At 47.0% G+C, this 18998-nt stretch overlaps 1 long non-coding RNA gene across 1 annotated transcript; it reads left to right on the top strand.

The window, feature by feature from the left end:
• Window positions 1–12645: 12645 nt before the first annotated feature.
• On the top strand, window positions 12646–15219 carry LOC102007802. The gene is made up of 4 exons (XR_261563.2): window positions 12646–12887; window positions 13542–13851; window positions 14334–14773; window positions 14899–15219. It is a non-coding gene; the product is annotated as an uncharacterized LOC102007802 (long non-coding RNA).
• Window positions 15220–18998: the final 3779 nt, after the last annotated feature.

Raw genomic sequence — 18998 nt, 5'->3', positions numbered from 1 at the left:
GCCAGCTGTGTGCTCCGTGGCTGCCACTGTGAAAAATAAGGAAGAAAAGGAAAATCCTCGCCTTTACCACCACCCCCCTTTTTCTCATTTGCCCATTTTTAGCTCAGGGTGTCCGTCCCAGCCCTTTCTTTCCCCTTTCCTCTACGTCAGGGAAGTGCTGTAAGTGACCCGGAAACTCCTCTCCTTGTTCTCAGTGTCCCTATGGACTTCAGAGTCCCTACCCCCGCCCCCCGGGAACAGCCTTGATTTCTAAATTTATAACAGAAGAGAGGAAGGAAAGCCTAGGTCTTGGGACACCTGGGACCCAGCAGGCCTGGCAGCCCCAGCAACAACCGTGGCTCCGTCATCCTCGAAGCTGAAAAAGCAGCCAGCTGCATCCTATCTGCCACTCCTTCTGGACTCCAGGGGGACATGGCAGCCCTCAGGGGCCTGGGCTGCTAAGGTGGGGACACTTTTCCCTGGCCTATGCCTATGAGAAAAAAAAAAGATTTTGTCATGGGCTGCTGATCCAGGACTGCGTACTGGGATTAAACTCTGGTCCTTTACAACGAGCTACATCTCCAATCCTTTTTATTAGTTTATTTGAGACAGGGTCGAAGTCACTAAGTTGCCTAGATTTAGGTACAAACTTGGGATCCTTCTGCCTCAGCCTTGCAGAATGCTGAGATCACAGGCATGTTTCCAGCATGGTTCTGCTTCCCCAATGCCCCCTCCCTTCTGCTTTCAGTCCTCTCCCAGACAACCTTCCATGTCCTTGAGAGGAATTTCAGAAGTTACTTCTCTGCAGGAAACACTAATCTGTGGGCAGAGCCCACAGCCCTGGTGCTATTCCTGGACAAAGAAACTGGGCCCAGCAAAGTACCATGCAGTGAATGTTTTTATCACCAGATTTTAGGCCCATAGTAAAACACAGGTGCTGTTCATGGGGGACTTCCCTGTCCTGGCAGTGTAACGACACTGTGCAGGTGGGGTGGTCTGCTCCATGCTGAGGGTGCGGCGGAGCTGAGGGAGAGAGTGAGTGGCCATGTGGGTAGTGACTTTCCAGATCCTGTAAATAAGATTTTCACACCTGAGGCAGAAGGACAGGGAGATTTGCTTTCATTCCTTCCTGGCCCTGCAGTTGGTACCATGAATGTGGCAGCTGTCTGAGCTTCTCTACCTCCTCAGAACTAAAAGGCACTGGCGGGGGGGTAGGGGGGTGGGGGGTGGTTAGCACCCTAGTGTTTGTTCCAAACGTGTCAGCCAATGAGCTCATTTTCTGCAGCTCTTGCCAAATGGAGCTGTTTGCAATGCACAGGATGGAAATTATCAGCTCATCAGATGTGTGCATGGTCCCACTGCAGCCAACCTCAGGGAAAAATAACTCAGCCTGGACAATGCCCTGGGTGGTTTCAATTCCGTGTTTTATAAGCAAGAAGCTAGGATGTAGTCTTTGTGGGAGAAATCTTTAAACAATAATGGAGTAGACCCTTTTCACCACTTTCTCAGTCTAACTTGAAGACAGGGGCCTGGGTCAGCTCTAAAACCCTGAAAAGCACAACCATTTTGATGTGGTTTTGTTAACAGCACTTTACCTCTTTGATCCATGTCTACACAGCAAGGGGATATTTAATTGTTAATTTGTTAGGTGCAACTGGCTTAAGGAAAAATAGGCAAAACCTCTACTTCATCATTTCCTCTACTTCTTTATCAGGAGCTCGAATTATTTCTTAGGTCTCCCTTTAGATCAACCACAATAGGAAGCATATAGGCTTTCTTTTACTATAATACCTGAGGCAGCTTACACAGAGAAAGAGTTCGTTGTGGCTCATGGATTTGTTGGTTCTGTCCATGACTCATTGGCCCTATTGCTTTGTGCCTGTGGTGGCCCATCATGGGTTTGCATATGACGGAGCAAAGCCACTCACCTCAAGGCTAGGATGCAAAAGAGAAAGTGGTTGGGGTCCCACTGTCTCCCTCAAGGGCACAATCCCAGTGACCTGAAACTTGCCACTAGGACCTATCTCCAAAAGGCACTGTCTCCCTTGGTATGACAAACTGGGATACAACCATAGCATCCCATGTGGCTCCCAAAGGCTTGTGTCTATCTGACAAAGCAAAATGCATTCAGTGCATCTCCAAGAGTCCTTTCAATCTCTTACTCTTCCAGTGTCACTCAAAAGTCCAACTCTAAAGTCTCTTTTCAAGGCAAACTCTTAGCTGTTGTGAGCCCCTATAACAAATCAAAAATACAAGTTACATACTTTCAGCATACAGTGGTGGAACAAGCACAGGGTAAACATTCACATTCCAAAAGGAAGGGACCAGAAATAGCAGAGAGGGATCAGACCAAAGCACTACAGCTCTGTGTCTGGCCCCTGGGACACATTGTGGTGAGATGTGGGCTCTTGAGGGCTTAGGTAGCTGCCACCCCTGGTACCCCATGGCCTTGCTGGTTGCAACCCTCAAGGCTCCTCCATTTCCTGGCTGGCTGTGCTTACTGCCTGCAGTTTTCCTCAGCAGCTGTTCCATATTCCTGGCATCTCTGACTTCCTGGAGTCTCCACTGAACCTTTGGCTTCACTCTTCACAACTCTATGTATTGCACTCCCAGAGGCTGATAGGGACTCTGACCCTGCCACACACTGCTTGACTTCCTTTGAAAACTGGGTAGAAGCCTTCATGACCCCACAACTCTGCATTCTGCATGTATGGAAAACCAGCATCATATGGATGATATAAAGATCATGCCAAAACTGAGTAGCTTATAGACACAGGAAACATTTACCTAGACCGTTTGGAGCCAGAAGGTTGACCTCAGCCTCTTTTCTCGAAAGACTCTGAGCTAGAAAGTCTTTTAAACAAATTTTTATTCTACATCTCAGCCTGTGACGGGTGTAGCCTCGCCCATACCTGAGATGCCCTCAAAGCATCTTTCCCATTTCCCAGTGCAAAGCATGTGGCTTTTAACTGTATCCTCCTTAGTTCCAACCTACACAAGGTTCCTTTTATGGTTAAGTTACGAGTGCTTCAAATCTTTCTGCTATGCTCTCAATTCTTACTGTAAACTGGACTAAAAGCAGCAAGTAATATTTATGTCACTGCCTGAATGCTGTGCTGCCTTGAAATTCCTCTGCCAGATAAACTCATCCGTCACCTTAAACTCAGCCTCCTACAAGGCCTCAAGCCATAGACTTTTGCCAGTTGAATAATTATGGCCCCTAGTCCAATTTGTAAGAGTCCTCATTCCTATCTGAAGCCTCATCAGCCTGGCCATTACTGTCCACATTCCTATCAGCATTCTGGTCTTTTGGGCCCCTGCTGGAAATGTTCTTTAAGCTTCTCTTACAGCATTTCAGGTCTTTTCTAGCTTGCTCCTCCAAACTTTTCCAAATTCCTCCTGTAAGCCAATGGCAAAATCTTCTCCACATTGCTGGGTACAGTCTGCTCCACTTCTCAGGACCAATTTTCTAGGCATTCTTTGATCCAGTTGGCAATCAAAATTATCCTCCCAGAAAGCAAGCTTAGGAGAATCCTGGATTCTACTTTACCCAAGCAAAAGAAATGACCAGAAACTAGCCTAACTTTGTGTCCCTAGAAAAGAGAAAGATAATTGAAAACAAGAAAGTTGTTCAGAAAACTGGTCCTATGTTGATGTCCATTTTTATGTAATCAGATATAGGTGGAAACATAATTGTGAAGCTGGCTGATATTCATGGTGTGTCATTTTTATGGCAATTTGTAAATAATATAGCTCTATTGGTTTTGTTTTGTATTATTTTAAAAGTTTTTTATGTTTCCATCTAATATGAGCATTGCTGAGTTCATAAAGTTGCAGCATCACAATACTTGGAAATAATAACTTTCTACAGAATAAGGTCAGTCACCATCACATACCCTAATGATTTGGCTGCCAAAGTTCCACACTCCTGTGCTGAGTGTGCACAAAGCTCAGAGCAATAATTAAAACCTCCCGAGCAAACTTGTCTTGCTTAATCTGATTGATACAATGTCTTTTGTTGTAATATTCCATCTGTTGTTTTTCCATGTGCTTTTAAATTTAGCACTGCCACATAAAAAGGGAAAAGAAAATAGCACAGCTTGAAGAGGTGTAAAAATGTAATTACTCTTTGGAAAGTATACTGTATGTATCTTTTTTTTTTTTTCTAACCCCATCTCACTCAGCTTTCCAGCTCTAAATAGACAAATGCTCCTGTCTCGTGGGTATAGAGCATTTGTGAGTTATTTCTAATTGAGAAGAACATCAATTTATTGCAACCTCCAGGCCACTGATTGTAGCATATCTTACACCTTTTTTGCTTCAGAAAAGAAATCAAAAGTGTAGCTGGTATGAAAGATCACTGGCACTGCAGTGGAACCTTAGCAGGTCAGCCTGCAAATAGCACCTCAAATCTCTAAAATTTTTCTCAGCACAATACTTTTAGGAAAATATAATGACAAAAAAAGAAAGAAACAGAAAAAAGAAAGAAAATGAAATAATCTTTTTTGTTTAATTAATTAGTCTGTACATGTTTGCAGTACATAATGATTACATTTATTGGGGGGAGTTTGTACATGTGCATAACATTTCTTGATTCTATTTTTGTCCCCTTTCCCTGCCATCCTTCCATGCTCGCTCCAGTTCTTGTTCCTCTTTCCATTTGTAAAAGCTCTATTTCTACTTTTTCTTCAATTCTATTTTTAATCTCTTTTCTCTTCCCCCTCCATCTCCTGTTTCTCTTCCTATTTGAAAAAGATCTCTCTACTTCCTATTATCTGTCTAGAAAAAGAAATCTTGATCAGATAGCTCTTTTCCCCTAACTACACCTAGTTTTGATCACATTTGGCCTAATTTTCTAAATTTATGACAGCGGCATCTATCAAATGATATGCTGAGAATTCACAACTCACATTTAAGAACCACACAAACCTTGCTGTTTTAACTCACCAGTTTTCCCCAACCCATCAACAGGGCCTCAGATGTGCAAGGTGCTTACTGTATGTTCACTGGATGGATGGATGGATGGATGGATGGATGGATGGATGGGAACAATTACAGCACTGAGGAAGGAAGCTCTATTGAGCATTGCTGTGTCTCATCTTTTGCTTTCCCCCACTAAACATGAACCCCAGGCAGCACAGGCTGAGGCTTTTCTTCTCCACAGCTGCATGCTAAGCTCCCAGGAGACAGTTCCTCTGAGAGCAGAACCTTGAACTTTTCTGCTTTGCTTTTGCTGGCTCTGTTTTCAGAAAGCTGTGGGCTTAGAAACTCAAACTTACAAAAGAAAATAAATTAGAGGACAATTCTTGTTTTCACAGAAGTGGTTGTTGCAGATATCTTTTCAGAAGCAGGTCTTGAAGGCATAAAAATCTTCACACAACTTTCAGGAAGCCCACGTGCTAGAGAATGTAAGCTACACCCATCTGTCAGGACCATGCAATCATGGAGATGCTTCAGGATGGTTGGGGTTACCCCTTAAGCCATAAGAATGAGGGTATGTCAAGAGTGAAGGAGGCAAAGGCAGGGTCATAGGTTGAATTTTGTTCCTTTAAATTCTTATATGAAGTCCTAACCTGCCAGTACCGTAGAATGAGGCTGCATTTAGAGAGAAGGCCTTTAAAGAGGTGATTTCAGTGAAAGTGAGGCAATTGGGGTGGCTTTAATCCAATCTGACTTTTTGTCAGAAGGAAGATTTGGATACAGACACAGAGGGAAGATGATGTGAAGTCACAGGGAGAGGACAGCCGCCTGCAAGCCAAGGAGAGAAGCCACAGAGGATGTCGGCCCTGTCTACGCCTTGGTCTCCAGGCTTTAGAAATGGAAGACGATAAATTGCTATTGTTTGCGGTGCCCAATCTGCGGGATATGTTAGCCTAGCCCTTAGCAAACACATCAGGAATGTAAATGGGAAATATTCCTTATACTTCCTCCTACTGTTTTATAGACTAAAAAATATAATGTAGAAGTTTCCTCAGCCCCAACAAGACTATCAGAGGGTAGAGACCATGCCGTTGCCTCTATAACCCCCACGCCCACGAAGTGTCGGTCACCAGAGTCATCTCTGCAACCTGCGCTGTACCCCTTCAGACATGAGGTGGTGACCACAAGAATCAGTGCCACCAACTCTCCCACAAAAAGCAGCTCTAGGGAAAGCTTTGCTAATATTCTGTGCCACTTCCTTTTTAACGATCAATAAGAACTTATTTAGCAACTCTTACGGCAAAGGCACAGGCCCAGGCATGGCAGGGAAATGGATGTTACTCTGACCTTCATAGACAGGAAGGGAACCTTCCCCACCTCCCACTCTACTGTCCCTCAGTCACAGCATATGGACAAATGTTAAGGTCACTTGTGCAAATGTAGAAAAAAGTGACTTCATAAGTGCTGAGCCTTCACTTAGGAAACTGGCTTTGGACTTGTTAAATAGGTAGTGGGAGAGGGATAGCATTGGGTGTTGTAGACAAAAAGAGTTGCATTCTTCCACTGAAGATGAGCCAAGCATCATCAAAACAATTGAATATATTATTTCCCTTTAATACACACACAAATCAAAGGTTTCACTCAACCAAACTAAGTTAGAAGAGAAGTTCCCGCTCTGTTCCCATTCACCCCAGCAGGCCTGTTTTGAACACCACTAGCTGAGTCCTGTTCCCATCATTAAAAAATTATCTTAACTGCTCGCTGCCAAAAGTAATTTGCCAGGCATTGTCCACTGCTCGACTGCAGATGAAATGTTTCCTGTGGCGGGATGTCTGCGACCCAGCATCACAAGGCAAATGCCTTCAGACAGCCAAGGACCAGGCGATGGGAGGAAGAGCGAGCTTTGTGGGAAGTGGTAAGACCAGGGACCACAGGTTGTTGTCCAGGGGCCACAGGGACTAGGGGCTCCCAGACAGCTGTGTAACCAGCCTGGAAAGGGCGCTGGCTCCTTCAGATGGAAGATCCAGGTACACAGAAGAGTCAGCCTGTGTGTGTGTGTGTGTGTGTGTGTGTGTGTGTGTGTATGCACGCCCTGCATCCAAGATCTTCCTATCCTTCCCTCACCATCTTCCTCTTCCTCCTCCTCCTGCTCTCTATTCCTTGTCCCTCTTCCTCTCTCCCTTCTCCCGTCTCCCCTCCCAGTCACCTCCAATATTCTGTGTCACTGTTCCCCACTCCCTGGGCTTGGCAAGCATTGTTGCCAAGGAGATGGAGAGCAATCCTGTGGAAGCTGCGCGGTGACTGGTGACAGCCAGGATGCAGAGCAAGGCAGAGAAATCTCTCCCCGCTCAAGCTTTCCGTGAGCCAGAGTCTCTTTCCTGGAGAGATCTGGCTTCTCCCGGAGGCTGCCTGCACTCTGGCTGTGTTTGATTCCGCCCTGCCCTGCCCTCTGCCCAGAGAGGCTGTGGGGATGAAGAATAGGGAAGAGGTGAGGCGCAGGGGTTTGTGCCCTCCAGGCTGGCTGCATCCTCAGCGCTCACCACGATGCTGCCTTGGTCTTTGGGGGCCATGGAGGCATGGTGTCCCTCGCTCCAGCCCTGCCCCACTGCGGCCGCTGCTCTCCACCTCTTCAGGCTGGTGTTTGGGGAGCCCCATGGGATGCTCATGGTGGTGCCTCTTGGATCTTCATTCCAGAAACAACTCGCCAGTGGCCTGCACTGAGCACCTTCAGCCCTCAGGATCTGTTTTGTCACCTTTTTGCTGCTGCTGCTGCTGTTGGCCACGCTCTTGGCTTGACCATTCCTGCCCACGGCGGGGAGCCCTCTACCATCAGCCTTTGTTTCCAGCCCTGCTGGGCTAATGATCTGTCCTATCTGCCTGGTGTTTGGAGGGCCCCACCCCATCCCACCCCACCCACCATTCTCTCCTGCCTTCTCCTCCACTAGGACCTGATCTGCATCACAGACAAAATCGTTCCTGCGTTCTCCTCTTATATCCTCCCCAGTGTCCCCCCAAAACTGAGTCACATCCCAGTTCCTCCCAGCGTCTGTCTGCAGGGGCTCCAGGAGCACAGTCCTTTGTTAAACCTTCTCCCCATCTCTGTTCTCCCAGCCCTGGTGCTCATTCACTGACATTTCTCAGGCGTTGACCAGCTGGGGCTGGAGAGAAACCGCCCTATGACTGTGGACGGAGAAACCAGGCTCTGAGACCACGCAGCTTCTGTGGCCCCCAGGTTTCTACCAAGTGTCCTCAGCATCCCCCACCAGGCGCCCGGGCCCAAGTGTGGGGCCCTAGGAAGGCAGTGGACTCTGGCAGAAGCGGTTTCAGCAATGAGAAGCGCAGGGCTCTGGCTCCACTCAACAGGGCTTTGGAAAAGCACACTTAATCCTCATCAATGGGAAGAAAATGTCCCAAGCCTTTGAAGCAAGGGAGCCAAAACAGCAGGAGAAATGTTCAAAGTCTGTTCATGAACTGTGGCATCCAGAGTCGCCACCGCCAGCACCGGGCCTCTTCTGTGTGTCTGCCTGGTGACGGGGTGGGGAGGAGGATGGGGGGTGTGATGGCAGAAGGGAAGGAGAGGGTGGCGGAGCTGCATCCTCAGGACTGGGCTCTCTGGTGCACTTCCCACAAGTAGCTACGTTAACGCCTCTTACCCTTACCCTCACAGCATTTCACATAGTTTTTCATTCTCTCAGGATGGGATAAATGCTACAAAAACCTTAAACACAGCATTAACTTTATTTATAAAAAGCAAATATGTCACAGAGCACCTGAACGTGCAGCTCACACTTCTTAGAGCCATTTTAATGTCAAGGGTTCTAGCCTGTTAACAAAAATAAGCTTATTGGACAGACCTATGTCTTCTTTGGGGCTCAGAAAATTGGATCCCACTTTTTCACAAAGGCCCGGCCAGAGTCCGGGGCCCTCTCTGCTCAACTTCCTGCTCCTACTACTACCAGCACATTTGTCGACACCCCTGGCAATTAATCACCTCTCTAGGATCAATGCAAGGCCTAGGTTTTCAGGCAGTAACCAGCCCCCTCAGCTCCCACTCCTCTGGCCCCCCAGAAAGAGGCAAGAGCATGAGGTGAAATGGACCACAGGGATCCAGTTTCTGGAAACCATGGGGGGTTTGTGTGGCTCCAGCCAAACATGTGAGCTACATAATAAACACTCACTGAGTACCCACTGGGTGAGTACACACAGACTGTGTTTTCCAGTAGACTGTGTGCTCTTGAGGGGCAGGGATGATATCATATTCATCTACACTTTCTACCTAATTACTCACAGGTATAAAGAGAGTTGCTAAGCTAGGAAAGTTGACCTACTAAATGCTGACTATATTAGAAACAAAGTTATTTTTCAAGGTTTTTCATTTAATGCAGCACATAAAACCTGTTATACGATCAGTATTTAATAAGTATATGTTCGTTTAACCTGAACTGAAAATTGAACATTTCACTCTGGGTATGCATGCATATTAACAGCACTGGACAAGGAAATAAACAGAGGGATGCTGTGATTTATTCGTGGAAACCACCTCCGTATCCCTGCCCCATACACTGGATGCGTCATAGGCTCAACAGACCGGTGGTGTCTACCCCATGAACACATTAGGGGGTCTCAGGACTAGCTGTGACCAATAGGATATTGCAGAGGTACATGCTGTTAGATCATAATGCTTCTGACTTTGGCTGGTGACTTTCAGGGCTCGGTACCAACACAAAAAAGCCGTCAGCCTTGACACAAATCTGGAATAGGGACAAAGACTTAGGTTTCAGCTGAAGGCCAAAAAGCTCAAAGTGTTATTTAGAAACAATCGAGATTTCAAAGGATGAGCAGTAAACAGAAGCCATAGGCAGGGACATCCTCTCTCTAAACTTAAAGAACACTTTAAAGAATAGAACTAGAAGCCAAGGATGGTGACAGATGCCTGAGATCCCAGCCCTTGGGGAGGCTGAAGCAGGAGGATGGAAAGTTTGAGCAAGACCTTGCCTCAAAATAAAATGTAAAAAGAAAGGAAGGGAGGAAGGGGGAGGGGAAAGGGAAGAGGGTTCAATCCTCAGTACTGAAAAAGAAAGGAAAGAAGGAAGGAAGGAAGGGAAGGAGGGAAGAAAAGAGAGAGAATAAAATTATAGGAATGCACTCTGTAAGGACAGCACCAAGTTTCTTTCAATCCAACTATCGGGGTATTGGCTCTGCCGAAGTCTAGCTGTGTTTGTGGTTGAAGCTGCTGCAGGTACTTTCTAAGCATCTCTGTACCTAAGGGGAAAGCGGATGGGTAGATCCATCAGAGAGATAACATAAGGCACAAGGTCAGCCCTGAGGATCCTGCCCAGACTGTGGGTGCCCTGGGCTGTGGTTATCCCCCAGTCCCAGGAGCTTCTACTTCCACTGGACATGTGGGTGACCTGGCTCCCAAAACCTAAGGCCAGCTCAGGTTCCCTCATGCCTGGGCACTTGGGCTTCCTTCTCTGACTCACACCCTCTTCTGATTATGACTGCATTTCTTCCCTAGGACAGGAGTCCGCATCACTGAAGCCAGCTAGGAGAAAGGTGCCTTCTTAACAACAGAGCAAAGCACAAGTAAGGCAGTCAATTCAGCCGGCTGTGCCCCAGGATTTCCCATTAAAGTTACACTTTTTAATTACTGGAGGCCTCTTCAAAGTAAATACTGGAGGATGAGCGGGGTGAATAGAGGGAAGGAGAGTGGGTGGATGGATGATACTAATACAAGGTTACTGACTTAGGAAGTTGATCTGCTAATATCTCACTCTATTGGAAACATAATTTCCAAGTTCTTCATTTCATTCCCGATATGATTTAGGGAATAACTACATTCAGAGTAGGGTCAAATAATAGACTATTAAGAATTTTCCCTGAACAGAATGAATGAGAAATTGCCTACTCAAAACTTTTATGCTAGAAGATATGGTTTGAGCAGAGGAAAATCCTAAAGCTGTTGGAAATTTTGAAGATTCATACAGAGGGTGAAGAGTCCTTTCATCTGTATGTCTTACACTGATATCTATAGAGAAATGAAAACCATGAATAAGATATAGACCACAAGTTTCATCTTTGCAGAACTGAAAAATCTTGGTAGTTTTCCTGACTCATCCTTTTGTTAGGGCATCATTTTAAATCCATTTACAAGTCTTTAGGGGTGTATTTTTACACAGTATTAGTTTGGTTAGGCAGCACATCAATTAAAACCCAGCTGGGACACAAAATGTCAGCCTCATTTCTTCAATGCCTCTTCACAAGATATACTGTAGATATAAAAAAAAAAATTTAAAGTCACCAAGTGACTTTGGTAATTATCCATATTAATCAAGATAAAACCCTAAGTTAAGAGAAACCCCACCACCCAGCCAAGCCCCCGAGCCAGGGACCAGCTAAGGAAACGCTAGAAGAGCCCTGCTTCCGGTTACCTTGACAACTGTTCCCATGGAACCAGTGTTCCAAGACAGGCACAGACAAAGCAAGGAGGAAGATTAATTCATGATCCTGTTTCCTTACCTCAAATGGCAATGAGGTCTGACAATATTGTGGCAACTACTTCTAAATTTTGGGGAGTGTGTGTTTTAAGCCTTATTCTACTCCTTTCATTGTTATTTTTAGTGGAATTCCCCCTTTCCCTTTCGCTTCCCAAAATAAGAAAGCCCCTATTTGAAAACCCCAAGAAAATTACTACCTTGGAAAATCTACCCTATAAAATAATTATTTCTCACTTAAAACCAACAGTGCTAAGGGGCAGCGGGTGGGCACACCAAGGCGAGCCGGGATGGGAGGTAGATCTTACAGACTTCATCACAGCTCTGTTGAAAATTCCCACGTGTGTGTGGGTGTGATGGGTGCCTCAGTGATCTGGGTGTACTGCCGAAGATTGGGCAGGTGGTTCGTAACCCCAACAGCCACGAAAATGCATGTGTACCCACGGCAGCTCCTCAGAGTCTGCATCTCCCATTTGGCTGTGGAGCAGAGATGGCTCAATGAACTGTTCCCAGGGTGGAAAACTTGCAAACGTGTGGGGGCAGAGGAGCAGCAAGGACAGTAGAGGTGAACACCACCCAGAAATGCAATGTATTGGGATAAAAGAAACCTCAGTGATGTCCAGTAGTGTTACTAAGCCAATTTTGGTCGCCCACCTAAGAGAGACCAGAAACGCAATTTTCCAACAGAAAGTTAGAAGCCCTGGGGAACACATACAGAGTAAAGACAAATTAATGGAAGTACCCCAAGAAATTGCCTTCTCTTTGCTTGTTTTCTTGCTGGTTTTTTAGATGCCTTTCCCCAAATGTGCAATTATCACAGCAGAATGAGAAAGAAATGGAATTGCAGTGCCCACAGCTACTGTGGATAAAGGTAGAATTGAAAATGGGGGGTGGAGGCACTGGCTAAGAGCAAGCTCTGTCGGGCACCCATGTGGCCCCCAAGACACCTGTGTACCTGTAGCACAGAAAATTCAACAGGTCGGAGGAACACTGACCCTGAGGAAAAAGCACTTAGGGCATATTTCATCTGAAGTAAAACAAACACTTTCTTGGGTTCAACAAAAAGCAAGTGCAAAATTCACCAGAAGTTACAGGGATAGAGGGAACTGCCCAGCAGGGGGTGGCGGCTCTGGCTGTGTGACCTGACCTGGGTGCTCCTCCGGTGCTATTTGGGTTTGTTGATGTTGTTTGGTTTTTGAGACAGGGTCTTGCCATGTAGTCCAGGCTGACCTTGAAATTGCTATGTAGCTCAGGTTGGCCTCGGACTTGTGATCCTCCTGCCTCAGCCTCCTGGCCTCATCTAATGTTGTTTGAGAGACCAGAGAAGTTTACCTGCCTTAGGAACGACTGCATATAGAAACAGCTCAGAGCTCACCACCTTCACCTTTGAAGAAAGGGATTCTCACCTCTAAGCTACATCTGTGGCTCAGTTGCTTCAGGAAATTGATACTCCACCAAGAGAAATGATCAGAATTAACTTTCGGTTTTGACTAAGTAAGTTGTACCACTTCAGGTATCCCATTAATTTTGCAATATTGTGGTTCATGAGCCTTGCTTATTACTTTTGCTAGTGCATCCCTGGGCTGGGGCCGAGGGTCCAGGAACACCTTGCTAAGGCAGTGGGTAGGAGATTCAGGCAGAGGGAGCAGCCTGTGAGGGAGGCCCTGGAGTGGTAAAAAGATGGGATGCTCCAGCAGCAAACAGAATCCTGTGGACAGGGAGGTGGGCAGCCCCTTGGGGTCTCTGTAAGGACAGGGAGGCTTGATCCTCAGGGCAGAGGAAGGCAGTGAACGAGGTCCTTCGTCAGGGGTTGCTGCTCTGAGCCCTGTGGGTCAGCTCTGCCGCCTTTTGATTTTCCGACCGTGACTTTGCCTTTGTGGTCCTGCCATGTGTGAGCAATGCCCACAGGCTGTCCAGGACTCTGAGGGACCCATTAAAGTCATTTTACTCTTTGCTACATTTATTTATAAGGTATAGAACAGAAATAACACCTGAGAAGCCTAACCAAAAAGTGACATTTCACTTCTGCTTATTGCCTTCCCCACTGGCCTGCCAGGCTGTGTGTTGGGGGCAGGATCTTTAAGAGCATGGAACGTGGTTCAAACCCCCACCCTGCACTGACTCTCTTGTGTGGACTTCTTCCTGCAGTTTCCTTTGCTGGCTTGCAGTCGGGTGCTCCCAGAGTCTCTCAGGACTCCAGGAGGGAAACTTGATCTTCCACAGAAACCACAGCCTGGACATGGCCACAGCACTGTGCTACGTTTGGCCTGAGAACAAGAGCGCGCCACCATGATGAGCAGGGCCTTTGTGAGAGCAGCACTCATCTGCCACCTCCTGGGCACACATGCACCTTCTGGGGCTGCCCCGGGGCAGACTTGCTGCCCCTGCTCATGGGACACCATTTCTGCTGGGTGACTCATGGTACAATGACACGGCTTCATCGCTTTTGACTCACAAAGTAAGTTCATTTTGAAAGAGCCCTTGTGTGATGGTGATGGTGAGCTCAGTTAGGGCCCTCCCAGTCCACCCCAGAGAAGCTGCCTAGCTGGTAAGGTGTTCGGTAGTGTACTTTCAAGTCAGCAGCCCCTCCAGGGTGCCCATGCAAATGACACCAGGTGCTGCCACCATAGAACAATGGGTACCAAGAACCAGCTCAGTCGCAGAAAGTGCCCTGTCCTTGCCTCAGGCGACAAGGCCCGCTTGTCCTCTCATCTTTCAGAACAGCTACAGAACCAGGCAGTCATTTCCCACAGGGGCAGAATGCATCTGGCAGGCTTGCTCTCCCCCCGCAGACCCATGGCTGCTCCCGGCAATGTCTCACGACCCCCTGACTGTGCTCTGCTTCTGAAATTTAGCATCACTATCATAGGCTGCGCGCCATGCTATCGCAGAACGTACTGTGACTTGTCTAACTTTCCCCATACTCTTGTGTGCACTTAGGCGATTTCCTATCACGAAGCACCTGGGATAAAAGTCTTCATTCACAGCCTGGCTTGGTGGTGCACACCTGCTATGCCAGCACACGGCGAGGCTGGGCAGCTTTGTGAGATCCTGTCTCAAAATAAAAAATAAAGCTAAAAAAGGGCTGAGGCTGTAACTCAGTGGCAAGGCCCTGGTTTAATTTCACTCACACACTCTCACGCGCACACATGTGTGACCCTCATTCACCTAATACAAATGTATTAGACATCTGCTCTGTACCAGTCGTTGTGGGGGCCCAATAGCATCTGAGAATGCTGCCTGCAAACAGTTTCCCTGTCAGTGACAGGGAAGGAACAGACGTGAGTACACACAAAATGGAATGTCTTCAGAATCGCAGTGGAGAAAAAAATCAAGTGGAACCAGATGATAAAGCCCTAGAAGCTGCTGATCTACACAGGGTGAGTGGGAGGGGCCAGCTGGGAAGGCGAACTTGGAAACCACAAGGGAACCCAGTGACCTTGCGGGAATGTTGGTCCCTTGTTTCCTTCCGCTGTCTCACTGTGCCACGTATGAACACAAACAGGAATCACTCCACTGAGGAAAATGACCATGCGAATCACCGTGCTGCACAGCACCGCCGAAGGGTAAACGCGCTGGAGTTATAAAATCAACAGCTGGTCAAAAGGCTACAATTGATATTATGTCTCCTCCACGTGATTCCAAACGGAAGGGTGACATGAAAAGCAGCCTCCAAAATATGTACCCTTGAGATGTAGCTGGATCTACTTGTGATGGCTTCTTTTGTCTAGAAAACTTGACAATTTTGTGCCTCTTTACAGGTTTGTCAGCAACAAAACTGGCACCAAATAAAGACTAGCAGAGCTACTGGGATCCTGAAAGCACATTTTCATTGCCTAATATTGTAATTTAATAAATTGCAATTTAAAAAAAAAATCCATGTGCCTTTAAAATACTGCCTTGAATTTCAAATGCTTAAGTACTTAATCAAACTGGGAATCAAGATCTTCACTATTTCATACCTTGGTTTTATCAAACTACATCATTTTGGGTAGCTAGATATTTAAATGTTCTCACAGTCCTGCACTTTAAAAAGTGTGTGTGTGTGTGTGTGCATACCTTGGTTTTATCAAACTACATCATTTTGGGTAGCTAGATATTTAAATGTTCTCACAGTCCTGCACTTTAAAACGTGTGTGTGTGTGTGTGTGTGTGTGTGTGTGTGGTAATCTATTTGTTGCCGTGTACAGACCCCTCAAACCTTGGTGACCTAAAACAGCACCATGTGACAGCTCCCCCTCTCTGGGTCTCAGCTCTAGGCTGGGCAATTCCCATGTTCATGTCACAGGGAGGTCACTCAGTGGGGTTCCAAGGTGGCTGGGCTGGGTTGAAGGGTCTGCGACACTGTGGCTCCCTGCAGGACAGCCAGAGAGCTGAGCCCTGCCTGCTCTCCTTGAGGTTCTTCTTTGGCTCAGGCCAGTGGCTGATGGGGAACAGATAGCAGCTTCCAGCCTGTGACTCCTAGGCCAGGAGCCTGACACAGGCCACTTCCCATTCTCTCTCTCTCTCTCTCTCTCTCTCTCTCTCTCTCTCTCCCCCTCCCTCTCATCCCTCCTCCTTTCTGTGCCTCTCTACCGTCCCTCTCCCTCCCTTTCCCTGTTCCCCTCCCTCTCCCCATCCCCCTTCCTCCCTCCCTTTCTTCTCCCTCTCTCCCTTCCTTTCCCCCTCCCCTCCCCGCTGCCTTCCCACCTCTCTCTTAGAGACGTCTCACTGTTGCCCAGGCTGGGCTGGAATCTGCAATGCTGCCTCAGTCTTCCTAAGTGCTAGGATTACAGGCATGTGCCACCACACCCAGCTGAGGCTATTATTGAAACCAACTTGTCCTTCCCTATCGGGTTAATAGTACCCCTTAGTTGTTGCATGCTCATCAGGCCCTCAAGCTCCCAAATGAGTGGAAGGCGAAGGCTTAAATAAATGAGGCAATTGAAATGATTGGGCTCCAGGGGCATCCAACCCTCTCACAGAATTTGAGATTTTCTGGGTTAAGACAGCACTTCTCTGGGTGGCCCGTATTTATTTGGTTTTCAAACAAAGCAGGAGGATACTGAAGAAAACATGGGGATCTAGCAGGACCTTGGGAAATAATTTCCCAAGTAGTAAACTATGTCAGTCAGGAGAACTACCTTATCTTTAGGTTGGTATTTATTGTGGGAGTGTGGAGCCTGCAGCAGCAGTCTCCTTGTGGTTAAATGGGGTTGGAGCCAAACGTCCTCAGCTATGGCCTTATCTTGTCCTTTGAGGTGTCACAGCTTCACATGTCAATACAGGCCTCAGCAGTGACCTGTGACTCACAGAGGTTCACTTACTATGAGTCCACTGCCCATCTCCAAACAAGGGGCCTAAGCTTCAGACAACTCACAAGTAAACATGGAGCCAACTGGTTAGTATTAAATCCTGCTCAGAGCCACTTTGTAGTGGCCTCCATCACTTCCCTCCCAGAAGATACCTTTCTTCAAGAAATCTCTGTGTGAACAGCACACAGAGCAGGCCCTGGCCTCCCCGGCTCTGGTGACACACAGATTTGACCCGGAGACAGGAGATAGGGTCTGCTCACTCAGCCCCTGGCCAGAGGTGGTGGAGTGCTGGTGACAATGATGTTAATAGCTGCCTTCTACCAAGTTCTGCTTGTAGCCCCACACTCTCCATCGCAATTCCACAATTACCCTCTTTCTATAGGTGGGGTTAGAAAGTTCAACTGCTTGCTCAGAATCCAAGGATGGCAGAGGTGTCATCGAGTTTAGGCCACATGGGGATGTTGCCTCGTGGGTCCAGTAGAGTCAGTCACACAAGCTCAACTACTTCATTGGAGAGTAATATATTAAATGCTTGACAAAGCCAGGTGTGGTGGCACATACCCGTAATCCTGGTGTTAGTGAAGCTGAGGCAGGAGGACCACTGTGAGTTCAAGGATGGCCTGAACTACACAGAGATACTCTGTCTCAAAAACAAAACAAAACAAAAACAAATGCTGGACAAGGCGCTTAGAAAACATTTGGGTTTTTTGTTTTTGTTTTTGTTTTTTTTTTGTACCGGGAATTGAACTCACAACCTTGCACTTGCCAGGCAGGCGCTGTGCTGCTGAGCTATAGTCCTGGCCCAACATTTTGGTTTCAAATCACTGAAGTGTTTTATAGTTAATATATTCTCATGGCTGAAAAGCCAAATGATACAAAATGGTGAAGAGGCTGGCTGCTGCCCCTGTTCCCTCTATCTCTGTCCCTTGGCTATTTTCTCTGTAACAGGGAACATTTTCATTATTTTTTAAAGCAAATTCAGCAAATGTGTATGTTCCTATTCCCCCGTCCTTGGCCCGCGTGTGGTTCGGTCTGGGTGGAAGGCATCCCCACGCTGGAAAGCGTCCTGGTCTTTCCTGCAGTTGCCTCATATCCCGGCACGTGGATTGCCATCTGCTACAGTTTGTGTCTAGATGTCCCCCGCAAAGCTTATGCAGTCATAGCTGGGGCTTTTTCAGAGGTAACTGAATCTAGAGTGTGTGAGTCATGCATGGTGCAGTGCTAGGATTAAGGGGGCTGGGATTAAGGGTGGGTGATTACTAAATCAGTCCACTGATTGGATTGGCACTGGCCTAATCTCAGTAGCCTGGATACAGGACAAAAAGAGGCTTGTCTTCCCCCTTTGTTACTTTTGCTACCTTGTGGGTTCCATGAACTGTTCTCCTCTGTGACACGCCTCTGCCATGTGCCTCCCTGACTTGGCTCTGGCCAACTATGGATTGAAACCTCTGCAAACTGTGAACGAAATAAACCCTTCTTCCTCTAATTTTGGGTGTCAGGTTTTTTGTCTCAGCAATGAGAGAAAAAAAAACTAAAACACCATCATTTATTTAACAAGCTCCCTCCCACCAATCCTTTGCTCTTACAGATCCATGGGAAAATGAAGATCCACAGTGCTATGTGTGCAGATTATAAAAAGGGATACAGTAGTCGGTGGCAGAATCTCTTAGTTCCTTGGTTGTTCAGTGCTGTCACCCTGTACCCACTTTGTCTTTTGTTTGTTTGTTTGGTTTTGAGGCAGGGTCTTACTATGTTCCCAGGCCATTCTGAAACTCCAGGCTCAAGTGATCTTCCTGGGCAGCTGGGACCACAGGCTTAAGCCCACATCCTTTCCCACTTTCATTATTTAATGCAAGGAATTAATCATGTTCGGCTTAAAATCCTTGTAGCATTTTTGAAGTCTTCTGATCAGGGGAACCCCTGCTCCTACCCCCAGACCCGGGAACAAGAGCCCATGGGTGTCTCCGTGTTGTCTCTTTTCATGCCTCTCCTCTACGCTTACTCATAGGCTGAATTCTGCCTGCGCACCTCAGTCCTTGAGAACATGCTGGGCCCGTCTGGTGTCTGAGAAGCTGTGTTTTGGGGACAAGGTATCTGGGAATGTGTGTTCACTCTGCTACATTTGTGCCACTTAACCCCTGCAGTTATACTCTCCAAGCCCACAGCTCAGCAATATCTGTGACCACGGACAAAGAGGGTGTAGGAGGCAGATTCCCAGAGTCGGCATTCCAGCACCTCAGGAGGGTCTTTCCTGGCTTTCCTGTACTCTTTTTTTTTTTTTTTTTTTTTTTTTTTTTTGGCTTTCCTGTAC

This window comes from Chinchilla lanigera, unplaced genomic scaffold (genome assembly GCF_000276665.1).
Source record: "Chinchilla lanigera isolate Chin_1 unplaced genomic scaffold, ChiLan1.0 scaffold00032, whole genome shotgun sequence".
Lineage (NCBI taxonomy): Eukaryota > Metazoa > Chordata > Mammalia > Rodentia > Chinchillidae > Chinchilla > Chinchilla lanigera.
Note: the sequence above shows the minus strand (reverse complement) of the source record. Positions and strands in the feature narration are given on the sequence as shown.